The 23,042-nt window shown below is 44.6% G+C and overlaps 2 pseudogenes; one reads left to right on the top strand and one right to left on the bottom strand.

The window, feature by feature from the left end:
* Window positions 1-2,477: 2,477 nt before the first annotated feature.
* LOC138848379 (transcription factor SOX-2-like) lies at window positions 2,478-4,641 on the top strand (annotated as a pseudogene).
* A 5,521-nt stretch (window positions 4,642-10,162) lies between these two features.
* LOC138848391 (L-lactate dehydrogenase A chain pseudogene) lies at window positions 10,163-11,670 on the bottom strand (annotated as a pseudogene).
* Window positions 11,671-23,042: the final 11,372 nt, after the last annotated feature.

The following is a 23,042-nucleotide window of genomic DNA, read 5'->3' as shown; positions in this document are numbered from 1 at the left end:
ATATGGGTGCCAGTTTGTGTCCCAGTGGCTCCACTTCTGACCCAACTTCCAGCTAATGCCCTTGGTAACACAGAAGAAAATGGCCAAAGTGCTTGGGCCCCTGCTACCCATGGGGGAACCTGGCTCCTGGCTTTGGCCCAGTCAGTTTGTGGCCATCTGGGGAATGAGCTAGTGGATGGAGTACCTCTCTGTCTCTGTGTCTTCCTCTGTGTAACTCTTTCAAATAAATAAACTCAATTTTTTCAAAAAAAGAAAGACTTAGCTATTTTTACTCCATGAATAACTATTTAATATTATTTAAACACTTTAAGGATATATATATATATATATTCCAAAAAATTTAAAATATATATGGATGTATATATAAATAAAATAAATTTATAATGGTATGTACCTATATATAAATATATATGAAAATGCTAGGTATATTATATTCCCAAAAGCTTTTGCAGCCACTTCTCTCACCTCAGATGCCTAAGGCCCTCCTGTGATGAACACAGGTTTCCTTTGAGGTCCCAACAGAGAATCTCAGGGCGCCTTCAGCCGCCCAGCTCACAATAACTGTAACCTAGCAACGCCCTTAAACACAAGTGCGCAAGCACGCCTCCAGAGGGTAGTAGATGTAGGTGGACTTGACCGAGTGTTGGGGTCATTGTGGAGACGAACCACTGGAGCCTGTGGAAGCCGTCTGCGCTGACCAGGGCTCAGGTGGTGTGGAATTTCAGGATGCTGAAGACCTCGTCAGGAGTAGACACCCTTAAATCCCTCTCCAGATCTCCTGCTCCTCAGTTTATGCTCCCGCCACGTCCCCCTGAGTCCTGGGCGGCTGCAGTGGGAATGTAACAGATGCGAAGACAAAGTTGTGCTCTGTGATTTCAGAAACTGGCACATGTGCCATCTAGGTCAATCTTAAGAAATCAAAGCAGGCCGTCCAGAAAAAATGTCTTCAGGCCTCTTGCATTTGCCCAGCCTTTACATTTTCTTTACTTTTAGTTTTTATATTATTTCCCTTAATTGGATTTTTAGTTGATCCATGCATTATTTTGAAACATGGTGTAATATTTATAAACTTTCTAAAATGAGTGTTCACTTGTCCCACAAACAGTTCATGATTTGATGGTATGTTAAGATGCCCCATTGTTTTACTTGAAATTCCTGTTTTTCCCATTTCTGGCTTTTTCATTGTGTTCCATCAAATGTTCTGCTTTTTATTCTTGTTTTTCCTGATCCACGCATTCTTTATTCCATTACCAGCCCCTGTGCCCCATTAAAACAACAGTAGGGAATCCAGCAATCACTACAGTCCAGTTGCACCACAATCCGAGGCTTACTGTGCTTTAAAGCTTTTAACTTTGAGGGAAAAAAGGAGAACTCAAGACAAAGAAACCCACAACCATTACAAACAAGAGTGTCAATTGTTCAATCAACAACGGGAGTCACTCTGCAGTGACTCCCCATGTAGGATCTCTGTCCTTAATGTGTTGTACTTTGAGAATTAACGGTAAAAAATGTCTTCAAACAGTACTTTACACTTTGTGTGTCTATGTGGGTATAAACTGTTGGAATCTTTACTTAGTATATATACTAAGTTGATCTGTGTATAAAGATAATTAAAAATGAATCTTAACGAAGAATGGGATGGGAGAGGAAGTAGGAGATGGGATGGTTTGTGGGCGGGAGGGTGGTTATGGAGGAAAAAACCGCTATAATCCAAAAGTTGTACTTCTGAAATTTATATCTATTAAATAAAAGTTTTCAAAACAATACAAGTATTAGAGCAATTCTAAGCATTTTACAATCTGATGCCCCAGAAGGGCTCCAGTCTTGGGGTCAGCGCTCAGAGAGAGGCCGATGACCTCAGCTTCGCCCCAGGACGACCAGCAGGTGAGAGACTTCAGAAATCCTCTCGGTGCTGGGACAGCCAGGAAACAGTCTTCCTGGAGTCCAGACAGGCCACGCGCAGAGCGGACGCCAGAGGGCAGCAGAGGACGAGCGCACACAGCGCTGTGCTGAAAAACATGACGGAAGCAGGTGTTCAGGTTGAAAAATATTTGTGTTATCCAGAGAAAACCCCATGAGAACCGAAAGATGGTGAATTTTCTATCTCCATGGTTTGGCCAAAGCGCAAACCACTGGTCAGAGGCAGACAAAGCCCTCTTAGTCTGGGTAGATGAGAGTAAAGAAAGCAGATGCCACGGGCAGAGACAGCACTGGGAATCAGGACACTAGTTGAGACTTATGTATGCCTCCATCCCCAGAGGTATGAACCTTTGCCGATTCAAGCCTCACAGATTCTTCCTGTTATATATAAACAAACATAACGACAATAGAAGATGGTTGTTTATTAGCTTGTTCCAAAATGTATCAGGAGTTGTCAAGGCATAGAAGAGAGTGTTGGCAAAAGGGGAAAGTAGTTTGCTGTCTCTTTAAGACCGAGACCGAGAGAAAGAAGAGAACGAAAAGCCTTTCCAGTAATAATGATAATAATAATAATAACAACAACAACAACAGTTGGTGGTGGTGGCGGTGGCAGCGGCTGGAGACCGAGGGAAGCGCTGCTTTTGATCCCGATTCCAGTCTCTCAGTCTCTCTCTCTCCTGCTCTCTCTCTCCGCCAAATCTCTCCTCATCTGGTCTCCTCGGGAAGCCCCGAGGAGGTGCTCACAGCACCTCTGCCCCTTCCCCTCCTCCTCTCGCCCCGCCTGCAGGCCCCGAGTCCCAGCCACCAAGGGTCGGGCCAGGCCCGCGCACAGCGCCCACAGGTGCAACAGGACCGAGACGGAGCCGGAGCCGCCGGGCCCGCGCACACACAGCGCCCGCAGGTACAGCAGGATGGAGACGGAGCGGAGCCGCAGGGCCCGCGGCAGACTTCAGGGCTCGGGGGGGGGGGGGGGGGCGGGCGACAACCACAACCGTCCGGATCGCGTCAGGCGGCCCATGAACGCCTTCCTGGTGCGGTCCCGCGGGCAGCGGTGCAAGATGGCACAGGAGAACCCCGCGATGCACAACTCGGAGATCAGCAAGTGCCTGGGCGCCGAGTGGAAACCCTTGTGGGAGACGGAGAAGCGGGCGTTCACCAACGAGGCCGAGCGGCTGTGAACGCTGCACGTGGAGGAGCACAGGGTTATAAATTCCGGCCCCCGGGGATCAGTGCACGCTGCCTGGCAGGCTGCTGGACCCAGCGGCCACAGCAGGTGAGCGGGGTGGGGGGCGGGTGCCGGCCTGAGCGCAGGCGCGAACCAGCGCGTGGACAGCTACAGCGCAATGCAGGACCCGCTGGGCTGCCTGCAGCTCCCGGCACCGCCTAGATGCAGCCCAGGCAGCCTGCGATGTGAGCGCGCTGCAGTACAACTCCAGGAGCAGTTCCAGGACATGCATGGAGGGCTCTCCCACCTACAGCACGTCCTACTCGCAGCAGGGCACTCTGGCATGGCGCTAGGTTCCAAGGGCTTAGGGGTCAAGTCCAAGGCCAGCTCCAGCCCCGTGGTTGCCTCTTTCTCCCACTCCAGGAAGCCCTGGAATACGGCATGTTGATGACTAGGCCCAATGCCTGTCCCGGAGTCGATGTTCCTAATCAATATATTCCATGGATCATATAGAGCCTGATCACCTGGAAGGCCCCCTTGGTGTCTAGCTGAAGTCTTCCATGAGGCAATTCTAACAACTTCGCTCTTCCCCAGTTATTAATGGGGCAAAAATGTCTGCAACTGAAAACCCACGAGCACCCACTCCTTCCAAATCGCTCTCTGCCTCCCAAACAGTTTTTAAGAAACAGGACAAAGATGGAGACATTTGTCTGGATAGAGGGAGCCAGTCGATTTTCAGCTAAAATACTGCTCTTGACTCAATCACAATCAAAATCTCAGAGCCTGGGGATGGTGTTGTGGCATAGCAGATAAAGCCACCAGCTACAACACCAGCGTCCCATGTGGGAGTTGGTTCCAGTCTTAGCTGTTCCACTTCTGATCTAGCTCCCTGCTCAGTGGCCTGAGAAAGCAGTGGATGATGGTCCAAGTGTTTGGGCCCCTGCTACCCATGTGTGTGACCTCGATGAAGCTTCTGGCTCCTGGCTTCCACCTGGCCCATTGCTGGCCATTGTCCAATCTGGGTAGTGTACCAGCAGTTGGAAGCTCGCTCTCTCTGTCTCTTTCTCTCTCTATGAGTTTGAAAAATAAATCTTTAAAATAAATAAAATCTCAAAACATATTTTCATTAAATTTGTATAGAATAACGATTTGCATAGACTTAAAATTCATCTCAAATAATAATCAATATTGCCAAGAGAATCCTGAAAGAGAAAAATACAGGTGAAAGCTTTCTAACTGTAGCAGACTTTTAAATGTTAACATGTTCTATCCTTTCATTTTATTTTAGCAGCAGAGAGTGACAGACACAGAAAGAGATCATCTTGTCACTGGCCCACTCCCCAAGTGCCAGCCACAAATGGGATGTGGTCCAGGAAGAAAACAGGAGCCTGGACTCGATCCAGGACCCCAGGGAGTCCTGTATGGGCTGAGGGCATCCACGTTGTCTAAACCAGTGTTCCAAACACTCATTCCAGTGCACTGCATGTTTTGTAGATAAGCAAACATTTTAGTACTCATTTGAAACACTGAGTTACAATGAGGGAGGGAGGGAAGGAGGGAGAAGTAGAGCGAAAGTGTGGTGGGAGGGAGGGAGAGAGAGAATAAGGGAGGGTGGGAGGGGGAGGGGGAGAGAGAGAGAGAGAGAGAGAGAGAGAGAGAGAATCTTCCATCCACCGGTTCACTCCCCAAATGGCCGCAATGTCCAGGGCCCAGCCTGGAGGCAGCCAGGAGCCGGGAGCTTCATTCGGGTCTCCCTTGTGGTGGCAGAGGCCATGCACATGGACCATGTCCGCTGCTTTTCCCAGGACATCAGCTGGGAGCTGAATCGGAAATGGAGCAGCTGGGACACAGACCCGATGGGATGCCGCGTGATAGGCCACGGCTTTCCCGGCAAGGCCACAATGACTGCCCCTAGAGCACCGAGTTAGAGCACTGACCATCCGGAACGGCGCCTCCGTCTGACGCAGTCTGGGAGGGCTGCACTGCCCTTCACGCACGCTCGGGCCGCCCCCTGCCCCTCGCCCTGTGCCCTGCTTGTCCTGCAGCAGCAGGCGCCAGGCCGCCCTGATGCCAGGCCCCAGGATGAACGGGCATCTCGCTGGGAGAACTGCGGCGGCTCTTCACTGCCCTCCCTGCCCGAGCATCAGCTCCGCCAAGCCGGCCTTCCTGCCGCCAAACCCACCTACGCCGAGCTTGTGCCGGAGCGGCGAGGCCCAGGGTCACCGGCCTGAGCGGCCGCCGCGGCTCCAGCCCCTGCCTCTACAGACTAAGGAGGGCCCGGCGCAGATCCCAGAGTTTGCAGCCTGCACCGAGCGAGCGCGCGACTGGCGACACCGGCAGCGCGAGGTGGACGCGGCCGAGGTGTTCTTCGCGCCCTCGGCCAGGCACGACCCGCGGAGCTGCAGGTTGGTGGCCCGCCCGCCCTGCAGCCGCTGCGCGCTGCTCTTCTCCCACACGGGCACGCGGGGGACCAGGGCCAGATGTCAGCTTCCATGTCGGCCTCGGCTCGCGCATCAGATGCAGCGTATGGGATTCCTCGGTCTACGGCTTGAGCCCGGCCAGCCCCCCAGAACCGCCATGCAGACCCGCAGGTGCTGCGCCCTGGGCAGGGTCCCAGTCCCGAGAACTTCGTCTTCTGCAGGCAGAGCCCGGGGACTGCGGCCGCGGGGCACTCGGCCTCGCGGGGCCGCGCGCGCTCGTCCTCTGCTGCCCCCTGGCGTCCGCTCTGCGCGTGGCCTGTCCGGACCCCAGGAAGACTGACCACTTCCTGGCTGTCCCAGCACCGAGGGGATTTCTGGTCTCCTCTCACCTGCGGGTCGTTCTGGGGTGAGCATGAGGTCCTAGGCCTCTCTCACGGCCTGGCCGTGTGTGAGCGCTGACCCCGGGGGTGAAGCCCTTCTGGGCATCAGGTGTGCAAGATGCTTAAATTGCTGTATGACTTTATGACTTGTATCGGATGCTGGTATGGGTTGTATCGGATACGGTTATTTCTCTTGTTTCTCCTTTTTTCCCTCAAAGTTAAAAGCGTTAAAGCACTGTAAGCCTCGGATCGTGGTGCAACTGGACTGTAGTAATTGCTGGGTTGTCTACTGTTGTTTTAATGGGGCACAGGGGCTGGTAATGGAGTAAAGAATGCATGGATAGGGAAAAAAGAATACAAAACAGAACATTTAATTGGGCACAATGAAAAAGACAGAAACGGGAAAAAAGGGAATTTCAAGTAAAAAAAAATGGGGCATTTTAACATACCATCAACTCATGAACTGTTTGGGACAAGTGAACATTCATTTTAGAAAGTTTATAAATACAACACCATGTTTCAAAATAATGCATGGATCGACCTAAAGAATCCAATTAAGGGAAATAATATAAAAACTAAATGTAATGAAAATGTAAAGGCTGGGCAAATGCAAGAGGCTTGAAGACATTTTTTCTGGAAGGCCTGCTTTGATTTCTTAAGATTGACCTAGATGGCACATGTGCCAGTTTCTGAAATCACAGAGCACAACTTTGTCTTCGCATCTGTTAAATTCCCACTGCAGCCGCCCAGGACTCAGGGGGACGTGGCGGGAGCATAAACTGAGGAGCAGGAGCTGTGGAGAGGGATTTTAAGGGCGTCTACTCCGGACGAGGCCTTCAGCATCCTGAAATCCCACGCCCCTGAGTCCTGGGCGGTGCAGACGGCTTCCACAGGCTCCAGTGGTTCGTCTCCACAATGACCCCAACACTCGGTCAAGTCCACCAACATCTGTAAACAATCTAATCCCTCAGTTTTACCAGGTGGGAATCATGCACATGCACACTAAGCACACTTGGCTGCCGGACTTCTGTGCGCAGGCACAGTGACTGCCCTCTAGAGATGCGCTTGCGCACTTGTGTTTAAGGGCGTTGCTAGGTTACAGTCATTGTGAGCTGGGCGGCTGGAGGGGCCCTGAGATTCTCTGTTGGGACCTCGAAGGAAACCCGTGTTCATCACAGGACGGCCTTGGGCTTCCAAGGAGAGAGAAGTGGCTGCAAAAGCTTTTGGGAATATAATATATCTAGCGTTTTCATATATTTATATGTAGGTATATACCGTTATAAATTATTTTATATATATATCCATATATATTTTAAATGTTTTTGGAGGATATACATATATAATCTCCTAAAAGTGTTTAAATAATATTAAATAGTTGTTTATGGAGTAAAGATAGCTAAATTATTCTTTTTTTTAAAAAAAGTTGAGTTTAGGCCCATGCTGTGGCTCACTAGGCTTATCCTACGTCTGCGGCACCAGCACTCTGGGTTCTAGTGCTGGTTGGGGCGCTGGTTCTGTCCCGGTTGCTCTTTTCCAGTCAGCTCTCTGCTGTGGCCCGGGAGTGCAGTGGAGGATGGCCCAAGTGCTTGGGCCCTGCACCCACATGGGAGACCAGGAGGAAGCACCTGTCTCCTAACTTCAGATCGGCGCAGCTCGCAGGCTGTAGCAGCCATTTGTGGGGTGAACCAACAGAAGGAAGACCTTTCTCTCTGTCTCTCTCTCTGTCTAACTCTTTCTGTCAAAAAAATTGAGTTTATTTATTTGAAGAGTTACACAGACAGAGGAAGACAGATACAGAGACAGAGAGATACGCCATGCACTGGCTCATTCCCCTGATGGCCACAATAGTCAGGAACTGATTGGGCCAAAGCCAGGAGCCAGGTTCCCCCATGGGTAGCAGGGGTCCAAGCACTTGAGCTGTCTTCCTCTGTTTTACCCAGTGCATTAGCTGTAAGTTGGATCAGAAGTGGAGCCACTGGGACACAAACCAGCACCCATGTGGGTTGTAGGTATCACTGGCAACAGCTTTATCTCTCATACCACAATCCTGGACCCCAACATTATTTCTTGTTTTGTAGTTGTCTTCTGTGTCTGAAGAAACAAGTTAGTTCCTTTGGTTAACTATAGGAATTAATAAAAATATTTAGTTGCACTAGGTATAATAATTAGAAATATAACTATGTATATTAGATAATAGATATTATTTTTAACTCCTTATTAAGTTATTATTAAGATGAATATCACATGTATTGCTTGTTTATTATACTGATAAATTTTTCACCTATAAGTTTCCTTAAACTTATAGGTAAAATATTGAGATTATAGCCTATTTATATGTTTATGTATATCTTTGTATGCATTCATATAAAGGTATATTTATAAATCCTTTTGTACAAAGTTGTACACTGATAATGTGCCAGAAGACTAAAATTATTATTTGAATATTTTTTATGTGTATGTAGATTGATGGAAGTTATTTTTCATGAAGTTATTGTGTTAACTCTTGGTGTTTCTCAATATCTTCTAAAATCATCTTGTAAAAAAATACTTACTTTTAAACAAAAAGATAATTTCCTTTTTCAACTCTTTATTGGTGAGTGATTTCACAGTGTTAAGTGTATATATTTCTTTCTTTAGATGTTTATGACTTACACCTTGTCCCTTGTAACAACAATTCATAGTTTTATCCTCCCTACATGTAGCATAATACAACTACTAAGAAGTCTTTATGCCCAAATTGCATTTTTGTTTCATAAAATGGTAATCAGGTAACACAAAAATTTGCTTTTTCATCCTAAAAAAGAAGGGGCAATGGGAATAACTACATTTATCTAAATTTTTCCAACTTTTAATTAACCTAGTTATGAGAATTTTGTTTACTAAAAAGCATTAAAAAAACGTGCAAGTTAAAAATAAAATTTATCTTCTGGATGTAATGAAAATATAACAATATGTATTTTAATGAGTGAACATTTTCAAAAGTTTTTTAAGAAACCCACTCACATTCAAAGACAAATATTGGCTGGTGCCATGGCTCACTAGGCTAATCCTCCACACTCCGGGTTCTAGTGCTTATTGGGGCCCCGGTTCTGTCCCAGTTGCTCCTCTTCCAATCCAGCTCTCTGCTGTGGTCCGGGAGTGCAGTGGAGGATGGCCCAAGTGCTTGGGCCCTGCACCCGCATTGGAGACCAGGAGGAAGCACCTGGCTCCTGGCTTCGGATCAGTGCAGCGCACCAGCCATGGCAGCCATTTGGGGAGTAAACCAATGGAAGGAAGACCTTTCTCTCTGTCTCTATCTCTCACTGTCTAACTCTGTCTGTCAAAAAAAGGACAAATATTGATATATAATACCTGCCTACCAAGGATTTCCTATTTTAGATTCACAAGCTTTTTTTCCATTTTTCTTCATAAAGTTTCAGGATAGAATGGAAGGAAACTAGACTAATTTCATAACAATGATTAGAATTATGCTGCTTATTTCAGACTTTCATTAGATCAGTGGCTGAGGCATAACTATTTTACATAAGAGTTATAACAGCAACAACATGTAAAATCTACAAGTAGCTTAGTTCTGGATCTCCATTAAACCTCATGGTTCTCCAAGCTGTGCAGTCTTCTGTGGGTGAACCTGCTCACCACTTTTCAGTTAGTGACTCAGCATCCTAGGATCCATTATTGCTTTCCCGTTCACCCTGTATTGCTGTAACCCTCTAAGCCCAGTCCTACTTTTTCATTTAGTCACAGCAGGAAAACCTACAAATACTTCTTTTTTAAGATTTATTTATTTTATTTGCAAGAGTTATATAGAGAGAAGGAGAGGGAGAGGGAGAGGGAGAGGGAGAGGGAGAGGGAGAGGGAGAGGGAGAGAGAGAGAGAGAGAGAGAGAGAGAGAGAGAGGAAGGTCTTCCATTGGCTGGTTCAATCCCCAGATGGCTGCAATGGCCAGAGCTGAGCCGATCAGAAGCCAGGAGCCAGGAGCTTCTTCCAGCTGAGCCAGAAGCTTCTTCTGGGTCTCCCATGTGGGTGCAGGGGCACAAGGACTTGGACTATCTTCTACTCCTTTCCGAGGCCATAGCAGAGAGCTGGATCAGAAGTGTAGTGGCTGGGTCTTGAACCGGCACCCATAATGGGATGCTGGCACTGCAGGCGGCAGCTTTACCTGCTAAGCCATAGTGCCAGCTCCTCAAGTATTTCTTTTTTTTTCACTGTTCAAGGTTTATTTAATGATTTAGTTGGTATGACACATGGATAGCTGGTTGCATTGCTATATGTAGATCTTTCTTTTTACATTATGTGCAGTGTACACTACTCATACATACAATACACAAAATAAGATCCTTTAGAACAGTTATGCACAAGACATGCAATATTGAGTTTATACAATATTGGATCCCAGGTTATGACTGACTAGGAAAAAAAGTTGGACTAAGCACGTTTGGTGAAGGGACCAGAAGTTACGTAGCACACAGTAAACACACGTCTAGTCGGAAGGGCAACTGGAGCTCGTGCAACACAGGCAGTGGCACCTCAGAGGTGGGGAACTATAACTTAGGCTGACCAGCTCAGGATGACACAAAGTCAGTGTCACCCAGTACCTGGATGTAGCTGTCGGATTTTGTAAACCATTCTATTTCTAACTTTAGGAAACATGGTTTTTTCCCTCCCTAGGCCATCATGATCTCACTGCTTTAATCATGGATCAGATTAAAAAGGACCACATGCACAACCTCCAACTAAAACCCTGTAGTAGCCTAGACAGTGAAGTGGTAGGACATTATCCAAAGACTTTAAAACTGCAGCTCTTTTTGGATTCCCCAAAGCGTGTCTGCGCTCTTCTTCAAGTGGGCCTCTTCTTCAGAGGTCAGAGTCACCTTCACAATGTCTGAGATCCCATTTTGTCCCAAGACGCAAGGAACACTAAGGAAGACCTCCTCCTTTATTCCATAGAGCCCCTTAATCATGGTGGAAATCAGATGCACCCTCCTGAGATTCTTCATTATGCTTTCTGCCAGATCTGCCACAGACAATCCAATGGCCCAGGATGTGTAGCCCTTCAGCTTGATCACCTCATAAGCACTGTCTACCACTTGTTTGTGAACCGGTTTCCACTGTTCCTTGTCTGCATCGGTGCCTAACTCTGAGTGCAGAGTCTTCAGGGAGACATCAGCAACGTTCATGCCGTTCCACACAGGCACACTTGAATCTCCATGCTCGCCAAGGATCCAGCCGTGACAGCTCAGTGGGTGAACTCCCAGCCTTTCCCCCATCAGGTAATGGAAGCGGGCTGAATCCAGATTGAAACCACTTCCAATCACATGGTTTTTGGGAAAGCCACTTATCTTCCAGGCCACATAGGTCAGGATGTCCACTGGATTGGAAACAACAAGCAACTTGCAGTTGGGGCTGTACTTGACAACATTGGGAATGATGAATTTGAAGATGTTCACATACGCTGGACCAAGTTCAGACGGCTTTCTCCCTCTTGCTGTTGTGCCCCAGCCATGATGATCACCAGCTTGGAGTTGGCCGTCACACTGTAGTCCTTGCCAGAGACAATTTTAGGGGTTCTAAGGAAAAGGCTGCCATGCTGGAGATCCATCATCTCTCCCTTCAGTTTATCTTCCATGACGTCAACAAGAGCAAGTTCATCCGCCAAGTCCTTCATTAACATACTGATGGCACAGGCCATGCCCACAGCACCAACCCCCACAACCGTGATCTTATTTTGGGGGACATGTTCTTCCTTCAAAAGGTTGTAAATCAGCTGATCCTTGAGAGCTGCCATTTTGGACCTGGAACCAAAAGGAATCGGGAGTGCATGTCGGACAGGCGTGAGGGGCGCTCGGTAATGGGACCCGGGCTCGGCGGCAGCGGCTCCAGCACTCAAGTATTTCTTAAATACTTTTTTGTTTGAAAAAGCTACAGGTGGTATTGGGGAAAGGCAGGTAGATCTTCCAAGGTTTACTTGCCTGAAGGCTGAAAAAGTCAGAGATGGGCCAGACCAAAGTCAAGAGCATCAGCTAAGTCTCCCACATGTGTAGCAATAGCCCAAACACCTGGACCATCTTCTATTGCTTTTCTTAGGTCATTATCGGGGAGTTGGATTGAAGTGGAGTCTCTGGGACACAAACTCTTGCCCACATGGTATACTGGTGTTGCAGGCGGCAGTTGTATCCACCACATCACGATTCCAGCCCCTGTTACCAAGCACTTTTGATAAGAAATTTTCAAACCATAGCACAAGTTTTATAACTGATTTAGTCATTTGCCATTTTGGCTTATCCAATGAAGCATTAGAACATTATAAATACGAGTGAAACATTCCCCCAAATTTCCAGCAAAATCACCATACAGTGTGTATGAGATCTGTTACTATGAGGCAGTTGAATTTGTGGGGTTTTGTCATGTCTCATCAGTCAATGAAGCTTCTGGTTCATTCCTATGTGTGGCCTTCCCAGTACCCTTGTTTGAGTTTAATAAGTTTATCCAAATATATTGTCCAAAGACAGTTGATTCTATGAGGAAAATTAGGGTACTGGATGATGAGTCTGTTTTCTTTTTAACAAAATGTTCATGCTGAATGGAGACTTGGACCCCAAGATTCAGGATCCACTCTTCTGGCCAAACCCTCTCCCTGGAGCTTCATAGTAGAGGCAAAGGAGTCCTAGAGTGGTAAAGGCCCTAGCTTTTCATGGCCCAAGCAATTATTGATCCCGTGGTCCAGGGTGACCAAGATTGAGTGATGCTAACTCACCTCATCTGTAAGCTACCAAAGCCTGAGTGCAAGGAAGATGTGAGTAGATGAGAAAGATAGACAAGGGCCTAGTAAATGATATTTATTGGAGGGATCTTGGAGATGTGACTTTCAGTGAAGGGCTGACTTGTCATATCTGAAATATCACCCCATTACACACTCCCATTGCTTCATTCTGCCTTTGTTATTCCCAGAATGTGAACTGTTTGAAACCTATCCTCTCTGCATTTTGTATTTGGAGATAATGCTGAATCTCCCTGTATCCTGATAGTTTTTTCTGGTGGCTCAGGAATTGTCAGGTTCTTTGTACCATATGAGAAAGATGTAACAAAGCGTGCTCTAGGACATTGTCTGTTGACAAATGTCAAATGATTAATAGATGTCAGATACCATGGATTTTAAGTAGAAGCATTTACTTTATAGAAATTGTAAACCAATGCTCATGATGTTCAAGCAGTTTAAGTGGCAGTGGTCTTGCTGACATCCTTGCTGACATAGTCGGCATGAATCATGCCCATGATAATATCTATGTGAAGCTCTCTTGATTGTATTTGGCATACTATTAAATTTTTCCACACTCAGCAAAGTGTATCAGCATTTGATGTATTACAAATCAACAGAGGCTTTTTGTTGTAATTTTATTTGTAATTTTTAAAGTATTTATTTGAAAGGCAGAGCATGAGAAAAGGGAAGAGAGAGATGTTCCATCTGCTGGTTAATTCACTTGCCAAATGTCCTAACAGCCAGGGCTATTCCAGGCTGAAGCCAGGAGCCAGGAATCCATCTGGGTCTCATATGAGGGTAGCAGGAATCCAAGTACCTATCCATCATCTCAGATTATGTATTTTAGGTATGTAATAGCAAGGACACAATCCAAGAATGTGCATATGGGATATGGTTGCCCCAAGCAGTAGTCTAACCTGTATTCAACCTTCTCAAGTCTGGTGGTTTGTCCTGATTCTTTCCTAGACCTTGTATCTCCAACAGGCAAGTCCCAGGTTTCTTCATAATATCACTATTTAATAAAGTAAACTCCAGTAGGCAAATACTTTTCAAAGTGTGTTGGTATCATATATGTTGATATTCCCATTAACCTAAGGATAACTAGATTTAATCACTGCCAATTACTCTAATTTTGTGTGCTCTTTCAAAAGTCTTCTGCCTGTTTTCAATTGTACAGTGCTAATTCTCCATAGGGAGGTTGATTTTTATTTTGTTTCTCCAGCTAAGGTGTCGGTTATTCTGTATTTGCATGATCTTCATTAGCACTGTGGACTCTAAGAGCAAGTCAGGCCAATTCTCTCATGATTCCCTGCATTTACCTTCTCTTCCAGGTATAGTTGTAGAGACCTCTACATGTTTCCAAGACCAAAGGAAATGAATACATCTCCAGTAAGTTGATTGATTATTTCTCATTTTGTTTTATATCATATTATAGGAGATTTATGAGGGCTTTAAGTTAAAATGAAACAAATAAATGTGATAAGGTAAAATTTTCATGGTTATAAGAAATTAGAGCCATCAAAGCTGATTGTATATTGGTCTCCAGGTCTTCTGATGCCACAATAAAGGCATATTTGTTACATAGGATTAAAATCAGAATTTAGAATTTGCTAAATTCCTATGGGATATGAAGTCTGAAATGGTCTTTATTGGTTGTATAGATGATATAGTAGAAGTGGTTAATATCAGCCTACAAATAAACATGCAACATTCTGCAGTGGTGAGAGTTACCCTCTGCTAATATACAAGTCAGCCAATGAAGTTTTTAAGGAATTGCTGAAACAGCATTTGGGAGATTGTACTGCATTTATGGATCAGACCAGGAGTTTTTGGAGAACAGAATCTGCTGCAGGTTCTCAGACAGCTCTGTATACTTTTCTTCTAGCCAGTCTCTATAGGTTGTTTGTGTTGCAGACTTTTCCTAAGTTATATTTTCAGGCAGATATTCCATTCTTCATTGATACTTCAAACAACTCACAGTAGTTTCAATTGAATTATTCAAACATGAGTCAATATCATGTTATATTCTTTAGTCGTTGCTTTGCTTGATTATTGTCATATTAAAAATTACATATGTGTGGCCGGCGCCACAGCTCAATAGGCTAATCCTCTGCCTGCGGAGCCGGCACACCAGGTTCTAGCCCTGGTTGGGGCACCAGATTCTGTCCTGGGCACTCCTCTTTCTGTCCAGCTCTCTGCTCTGGCCTGGGAGTGCAGTGGAGGATGGCCCAAGTCCTTGGGCCCTGCACCCGCATGGGAGACCAGGAGAAAGCACCTGGCTCCTGGCTTCGGGTCAGCGTGGTGCGCTGGCCACAGCGTGCTGGCCACAGCAGCCATTGGAGAGTGAACCAATGGAAAAGAAAGACTTTTCAATCTGTCTCTCTCACTATCCACTCTGCCTGTCAAAAAAAAAAATACATATGTTTGTGTGTGTCTGTATGTGTGTGTGTGAGTTAAAGAGACATAAAGAGAGGCAGGTAGGCCAGGAGAGACAAAAGAGAAAACCTCTTATATACAGACTTACTCCTCCAAATACCCACAGTAACCAGGGCTGTATCAGGGCTGAATCCAAGAGCTGGGAATGTACTCCTGTCAGAAGCCCAATATCATGAGCTATCACTACTGCCTCCCAACATCTGCATTAGCAAAAACCTGGCATCGGAAACAGCTGCGAATCAAACCAAGCACTCTGAAGTGGGATTAGAGTCTTTTTTTTTATTTTTTGACAGGCAGAGTGGACAGTGAGAGAGAGAGACAGAGAGAAAGGTCTTCCTTTTTTGCCGTTGGTTCACCCTCCAATGGCCGCCGCGGCCGGCGCGCTGCAACCGGCACACTGCGCTGATCCGATGGCAGGAGCCAGGTACCTATCCTGGTCTCCCATGGGGTGCAGGACCCAAGTACCTGGGCCATCCTCCACTGCACTCCCTGGCCACAGCAGAGAGCTGGCCTGGAAGAGGGACAACTGGGACAGAATCTAGTGCCCCAACTGGGACTAGAACCCGGTGTGCTGGGGCCGCAAGGCAGAGGATTAGCCTAGTGAGCCACGGCGCCGGCGGGATTAGAGTCTTTATAAATTTTATCACTTTATATAAAGGACTAGATTTCCTTTATTTCATATATACAGGTTTTGCAAATAATTATTTTATTTATTTATAAGGCTAAGTAGAGGGAGAGAGACAGACACAGAGACAGAGAGATATCTTCTCTCTGCTGGTTCACTGCCTAAATGGCCACAATGGCTGGGATTGGGCCAGGCTGAAGCGAGGAGGCACGTGCTTCTTCCAGGTCTCCTACCTGGGTTCAAGGCCCAAGCACTCGGGTCTTCTTCTGCAGCTTTCCTATGCAAATTAAAAACAAAAATGACATTTTGATATGTGATGATCTTAACAGCCCTTATCTTGACTGTTGAGGAACCTTTTTTTCATACTAATTGTTGAACTCTTAATTGTTGGATTAATCCTATGACTATAATGTTAACTGTAAATATATCTTAGTAAAAATAATTGGAATAAGAATGGAAGGAGGAAGAAGAGTGGGACCATGGGCAGGAGGAATGGTAGGATGGAAAGTATCACTATGTTCCCAAATCTATATATATGAAATACATTAAATTTGCATATTCTAAATTAAAATTTAAAAATAAGTGTGATATACAATATTATCATAATAAAGAATAAAAATCATAAAATTGTCACTATATGAGCAGATACAGAAAAACAACTTGTGAAAATTCAAATTTGTTCATGGGAACTCTCTAAAAGTTGTCACAGAAAGAACATACCTCAACACAATAAAAGCCATAAACAATAAAAGCAGAGCTAACATTAAAGTCACTGATGAAAAGTTTAAAAAGTCTTTTGTCTAAGATCAGAAATAATACAAATATGTCCATGCTTACCATTTCTTTTCCATGTAATGCTGAAAATCCTAGAGAGAATTATTAGGCAAGAACAAAAATATCATCTGTATAAGAGGAAGAAGTAAAATTGTTTCTATTTGCCAGTGATAATAATGAATCCAATAAAAAACTGTTAGAAAATAAATAAATTCAGGAAATCTCAAGTTCTAAAATCAATATAAATATCATTAGTGTTTCTACAGATGAATAATATGTTATCTGGGAAAGAAATTAAGAAAATCATCCCATATATAGGAGCATGAAGAAATAATGTTTTAGGAAATAATGTGTCCACATAGGTGAATATTTTATACACTAAAATTATAATACATTGATGAAATAAAGAAGATACAAATAAATTAAAAAAGTCTCTCATAATAAATTGGAATAATATTATTAAAATAGGCATATGACCCAAAGCAATCTATGCATTCAGTTCAATTCCTATAAAAATAAAAACAATCTTTTATTCAGAAATAGAAAAAAAATCTAAAATTTCCTTGGGACCAGAAAATATACTACATAGTCATAGTAATCTTGAGCCCAAAGAACAAAACTGAAGGTATCACACTTCTCCCTTGAAAATATATTATAAAGCTATTGTAATTAAACAGTATGACACCAGCATGAAACAGATACATAGGCCAATGGAATAGGATGGAAAGTCCAGAGAAAATATCCAAGGATTTAAGTCAACTTATTTTTGACAGACATATCAAAGAAGCACAATGTGGATAAGATAGTCTCATGATAAATGGTTTTGGGGAAACTGTAAATGCAAATATAGAAGAATGAAATTAGTCTCTTTTCCATGTCATATACAAAAGTCAACTAAAAGTTGATGAAACACTTAAATGCAATACCCAAAACTATAAATCTACTGTAAGAAAACACGTGGTGGAAGCTTTACTCTTCTGAGCAGTACTTTCTTGGATAGGACTCTAAATCTGCAGACACCAAAAGCAGGGATGGACAAATGGGATTGTGCAGTTGATGAGGATGTAAAGTAGGACATCAGTCATCATGGAAAACAAAGCAATGAGAACAGAAAACTGTCAAATAATCCACCAACTGTGTTCCTGGATATATATACAAAAGAACTAAAATCATTATATTAAAGGGATAGCCCCACTCCCCTGCTCATTTCAGCATTGTTAACAACAACCAACATAAAGAAGTTACTTAAGTATCAATAAAAGGATGAATAATTAAAATATCTATGTGTGTATATATATGTAATGAAATACTAGTTAGCTTTAATAAAGAAAAGAATTCCACAATTTGCAGAAACATAGGTGAAATTACAGGACATTATATTGTGAAATAAGCTGAATAGACAAAGACAAATACTGTATTATCTCATGTATATGTGGAATTAAAAAAATCTCACAGAAACAGAGAGTAGAAAGGTGGTTACCAGAGGCTAGGGTATGGGGCAGGATGGGGAAAGGAAAAATGTTGACCAAAAGGTACAAATTTTCAGTTAGTCAGGAGGATATGTTATAGTAATCTATGAAACCACTTGTTTGCCGCAATTAATAATGCATTGTGTATCTAAAATTGCTAAAAGAGTAGTATTTTACCATAACCAAAGATAATTTGGTAATTAGCATGATTAAATCTTTCTACAAACATACATACATTTTAAAGGTAACATCGGGGGCTAGTGCTGTGTCATAGCAGACTAAGCATCCACTTGCAGAACCAGTATCCCACATGGGTGCAAGTGCATGGGCTGGCTGCTCCTCTTCTGATACGGCTCTCTGTTTATGGCCTGGGCAAGCAGCAGATGGTGGCTCAAGTGCTTGGGCCCCTGCATCTATGTGGGAGAACCAGAAGAAGCTCCTGGCTCCTGGATTCTGCTTGGCTCAGCTCTGGCTATTGCTGCCACTTGAGGGGTGAACCAGGATGCTGAGCTGTGTAGATTCTGGCTCCTGATTTCAGCCAACAGTCATCAGGGATCCAAGAACTGCTTCTGGAGGCCCAGGATGGATGGAATTGTTTGGCCAAAGAGAGGGACACAGGTTACAGCAACCAAGACCTGGCCCTGGGCTGCTGCAGAAAATCAGCTGGAGCAGCAAGGGCCAAGGGAAAAGGCCAGTGCACACTGTGGGGACAGCAAGATGCAGCATGCGACACAGGGATCTGGTGCCGGGAGCTTTTCAGGTATCTTAGGATCAAGGCCGGGGGTGCAGAGGCTGAAGGACCTGGAGCTGCAGCAGGAGCAGAGCCAAGCTAAGGCAGCAGGATGGGGATCACAACTTTCTCAGGCTCGGGCAGCTCCAGTATCAGCCTGGAAAACCAATATGGAACTACGCTCAGAGCTGTCTGACTCACTGTGCACACTGCAGCCTGAGGGCACACCCCTGGAGATCATTGCCAGTGCTTCCAGAGGAGAGACAAGTGGAAATCAAAGTACAAAGTGAAGCTCCTGGAGAACTGGGCATCCTAGAGACCCAGCTAGAGCAGTATTGGTGTGGGAGCCACCACCCTTCAATAACAACAGTAAAATTTAAAATGAACCAAAACTGATGTACACTTAAAAATGAGGATGTGGGCCGGCGCCGCAACTCAATAGGCTAATCCTCCACCTGCGGCGCCAGCACCCTGGGTTCTAGTCCCTGTCGTGGTGCCGGATTCTGTCCCAGTTGCCTCTCTTCCAGTCCAGCTCTCTGCTGTGGCCCGGGAGTGCAGTGGAGGATGGCCCAAGTGCTTGGGCCCTGCACCCGCATGGGAGACCAGGAGAAGCACCTGGCTCCTGGCTTTGGATCAGCGTGGTGCGCTGGTGGCAGCGTGCTGGCCACAGTCTCTCTCTCTCTCACTGTCCACTCTGCCTGTCAATAAATAAATAAATAAATAAATAAGGATGTGATAAACATTAGAAACCATGGGTTCGGATATCTCAGAGTATTTTATCATGGCTCATTAGACAAAAAAAATTATTATTCTCAAACAGAAGGGAAAAAAGGCATCTTGGGCCAAATATTAGACAGAATGTAACTGAAGTTTAAAGCCTTTAACAAAGAACTATGATATTTTGGCAAAAAGTAAGGAAATATTGTACAAAAACACAGCAAACGAGAAATCAATGAGGCAAAATGTATTGCAATTGGAAACTCACACATAAGTTATAAAAGATTTCAATTACCCAGGTATGTTGGCTATATTAAATAAACAACAAAATAATAAAGATTTGGAGAACATAAACCCAATTTTAAAAATCCATATTTGTAGGTTTAGATGAATTAGATTAAAATGAGAACATCATATTTTTATAACTCACTACATTTAATCTACACTACAACTGAAAGTTTTCTTGCCAGATAAAATACAGAAAGCAGTTAAATGTGTTTTAGATATAAAGGGAACACATGGGATGCCATTGCTGAAGGCCAAGGCATTAAGGGGCTGGGCCACAGCTTTGGCCCCTGGCTTGAAATTTACATACAAGTAGTTTCTCTGCATTTCTATTTGCAAAATTAGTGGCCAGGCTTTAAAGAAATCACACTTGCTACATAAAATAGAATTTTGCATTTAAAGCAAGATTCACAAAAATTAAGTAATAAATGACAACAGAAACCTTAACTCCCCCCAAATCATACAAACGAAACCTATATTAAATGAAAATTGAGAAATACTCTCTGGAAATTCAGTTAACCAAAGAGTGAATAAAAGGAGAGAACACAATTAGGAGCTTGTTTTTAAATTACAATTTAAAAACGACACACTGTGCCCTAGACTCACAGCTACACAAAGAATGGCTCCATGAAATCGCAGATCCAGCATCACACTGGCGCTTGTTAGACCTGCAGAAATTTATGTTCATTTAAGACTAGTAAGTCATTTTCCTGCCGCGCTCCGACAGAGGGCCGGGGCCGCGGGGAGAGGCGGAGCCCGGGAGCAGGGCCTGGGCGCCCCGCGGGGAGGTCGCGGCCTTGACCATGACGGGGCTCGGGCCTGCTCCCCTCCCGCCGGAGATGAGGGAAGATGGCCGTGTCTGGGCTGAAGGCCGAGCGGAAGTTCCTGGCGTCCGTCTTCACGAGAACCACGGGCGATTCCGCATGGTCAGCGGGAAGCTGGAGGAGCTGCACTGCCCGTTCCTGGTGCCGCCGCCGGCGCCGCCGCTGCTCTCGCCGCACCGCAGCATCGCGGATCTGAGCCCTCTTCTTCAGAACGCGCTCCTCGGACCTCTCTCGGCGGCGGAACTGCACTATTATGACATCAAAATCCTGCAAGATTACGTTTCTTACACCACCGGGTCTGATCGGACAGCTCGCATAGCCGTCAGCATGGACGACACAGAAGACGCAACAAATCAGCATCTTTACAGCAGGGACGGGAACTCCAGGCCACTCCAGATGGTAGAGAGGGGAGGCCTGGGTTCAGGGGCCAAGGGCCTCCCCCAGGGCTGCACCCTTTCACCAGTCCCCTGCTGGGACCCTCCTGCCTCCCCAAGGGTCTTCCTGGGAGAATCCCACCTGAGGCTGCAGTAACCTGCTTAGGGTGAGGTAGAGAGTATTGGCTGTTTATTGGCTTCTGGGCCTTTTCCCTTTCTTCATATTTGTAACTCATTTCTCTGTGTGTCATTTGTGGTGGTTTTGATATTTATCTTGTGAATGTTTACAATTATTACATAATATAATCGTTTTATCTCTTGTAGATATTTGTTTTCTACTCTGCTTCTTGCCCTTTAATATTTTTTTATCTCTTGCTGGTACTTAGTAAGTAGTGGAAATCTTTCTAGTAATCTCATTACATTTGTTTATTATTTGTATTTTTTTAGATTTTTATGAATTATCTCTATGTAAGTGTCATACTATATGACAGTTTTATTCCTTAGAAATTATCTTTACACCTTTGATTTACTTTTTGCCATTTTATTTCCCTGACGACCCTCCAGTAGGAAGTTGAAGATAAATAGTGGCAGCCTCCTGATCCAGGCTTACTTCCAGGGAAGAAAGCTGTCAGTGGTCCTGTATTAGCTGTGTTGTTCGTTGTAGGTTCCCTTTGTTCTTGACCAGATTGAGGAAGTCACGTTTGTTTGTTTATTTTTACTGATAGCACGTATTTTTTCACTAGATGCAGAATTCTATTAAATGCTTTTCAACATGTAATCTAACTGATCACGTGATTTCCTTTTTGTATTTTTCACCTGTTTAGATGACTTGGTAACATTAACAAATCTTATATTTTTAATTATCTCTTGCTTGTAGTTTATTATATTTTCATACATGATTTCATTTATTATTTCATAATACTTTGCTTAGCCTATTTGTATCTCTGTTTATGAAAGGGCTGCTTTTAAATCCTGGTCCACTTGCCTCATCATTGATGTTAATGTTAGTTTAACAAAAGAAATTTAAAAATATCTTCTGCTTATTTACACTTTGCATAGGTCTGGGAATTTTTGTTTGTTTCCTTAGAAGTTTGGAGTATGCCATGTTTAATTTGAACTTAGAAAGATTTCACTTTAAAATTGTGTTTCTGAAGGATTTTCAGAGTATAGAATAAAATATTCAAGGACAACTTAAGAGAATCCAGAACAAACATGACAATGAGGGGGATTTTTGGACAACTGGCCTTTGTTTCTGGTAAGTCAAAGAAATTTTAAAGCAAATGTGCAAGATTAAATGACAGAAATGGGCTAAAAAACAGATCAGTCATTAGTCCTGCTTTGTTCCTTGGACATGTCTGACGTGGAAAAAGGGAAGTAATCGTTCTTCATTAAACTGGGTAGAGGCCGGCGCCGTGGCTCAATAGGTTAATCCTCCACCTGTGGTGCTGGCACCCCGGGTTCTAATCCCGGTCGGGGCACCAGATTCTGTCCCAGTCACTCCTCTTCCTGTCCAGCTCTCTGCTGTAGCTCGGGAGTGAAGTGGAGGATGGCCCAAGTGCTTGGGCCCTGCACCCACATGGGAGACCAGGAGGAACACTTGGCTCCTGGCTTTGGATCAGCGTGCTGGCTGCAGTGACCATTTGGGGGATGAACCAATGGAAAGTCTCTCTCTCACTGTACACTCTGCCTGTCAAAAATAAATAAATAAATAAACTGGATAGAAATGCACTGTTGAACAAAAATAAATATTCATGAAATCATATAACCGTGATGCTCATAGAATGTTCTCATATAGGAAAAAGTAATGCTGTATTTTCATTATGAGATCTGGGATGATATGAGTCTTAAAAGTTAATAGAAAATGTGAGAGCAGTGAAGATGGCGGAATAGGAAGGGAGCACACTGATAGTCTGGGGAGAGATAGTTTAATAAAAGTGGAGATACTGCAGGTTCAAGGAAGAGTAGGGGAGGAAACAGCAGAAGAAACTCTTCCGGAACGCGTGACTCACAGCGGACCTGCGTGGAGAGCGTGGGAGCCCACAGTTCGGGACATCAGCGGCAGACTCAACACACCAGCGCTGGAACGCGAGGTGAGCAGAACCTCAATAGCCCGAGACACCGGCAGGCAAGCGGAGAGAGGAGACTAGAGGGAACGACCCCCGGGGG

The sequence above is a fragment of the Oryctolagus cuniculus genome, unplaced genomic scaffold (assembly GCF_964237555.1).
Source record: "Oryctolagus cuniculus unplaced genomic scaffold, mOryCun1.1 SCAFFOLD_57, whole genome shotgun sequence".
In the NCBI taxonomy this organism is placed as follows: domain Eukaryota; kingdom Metazoa; phylum Chordata; class Mammalia; order Lagomorpha; family Leporidae; genus Oryctolagus; species Oryctolagus cuniculus.
This window is presented reverse-complemented; position numbering and strand designations above follow the sequence as displayed.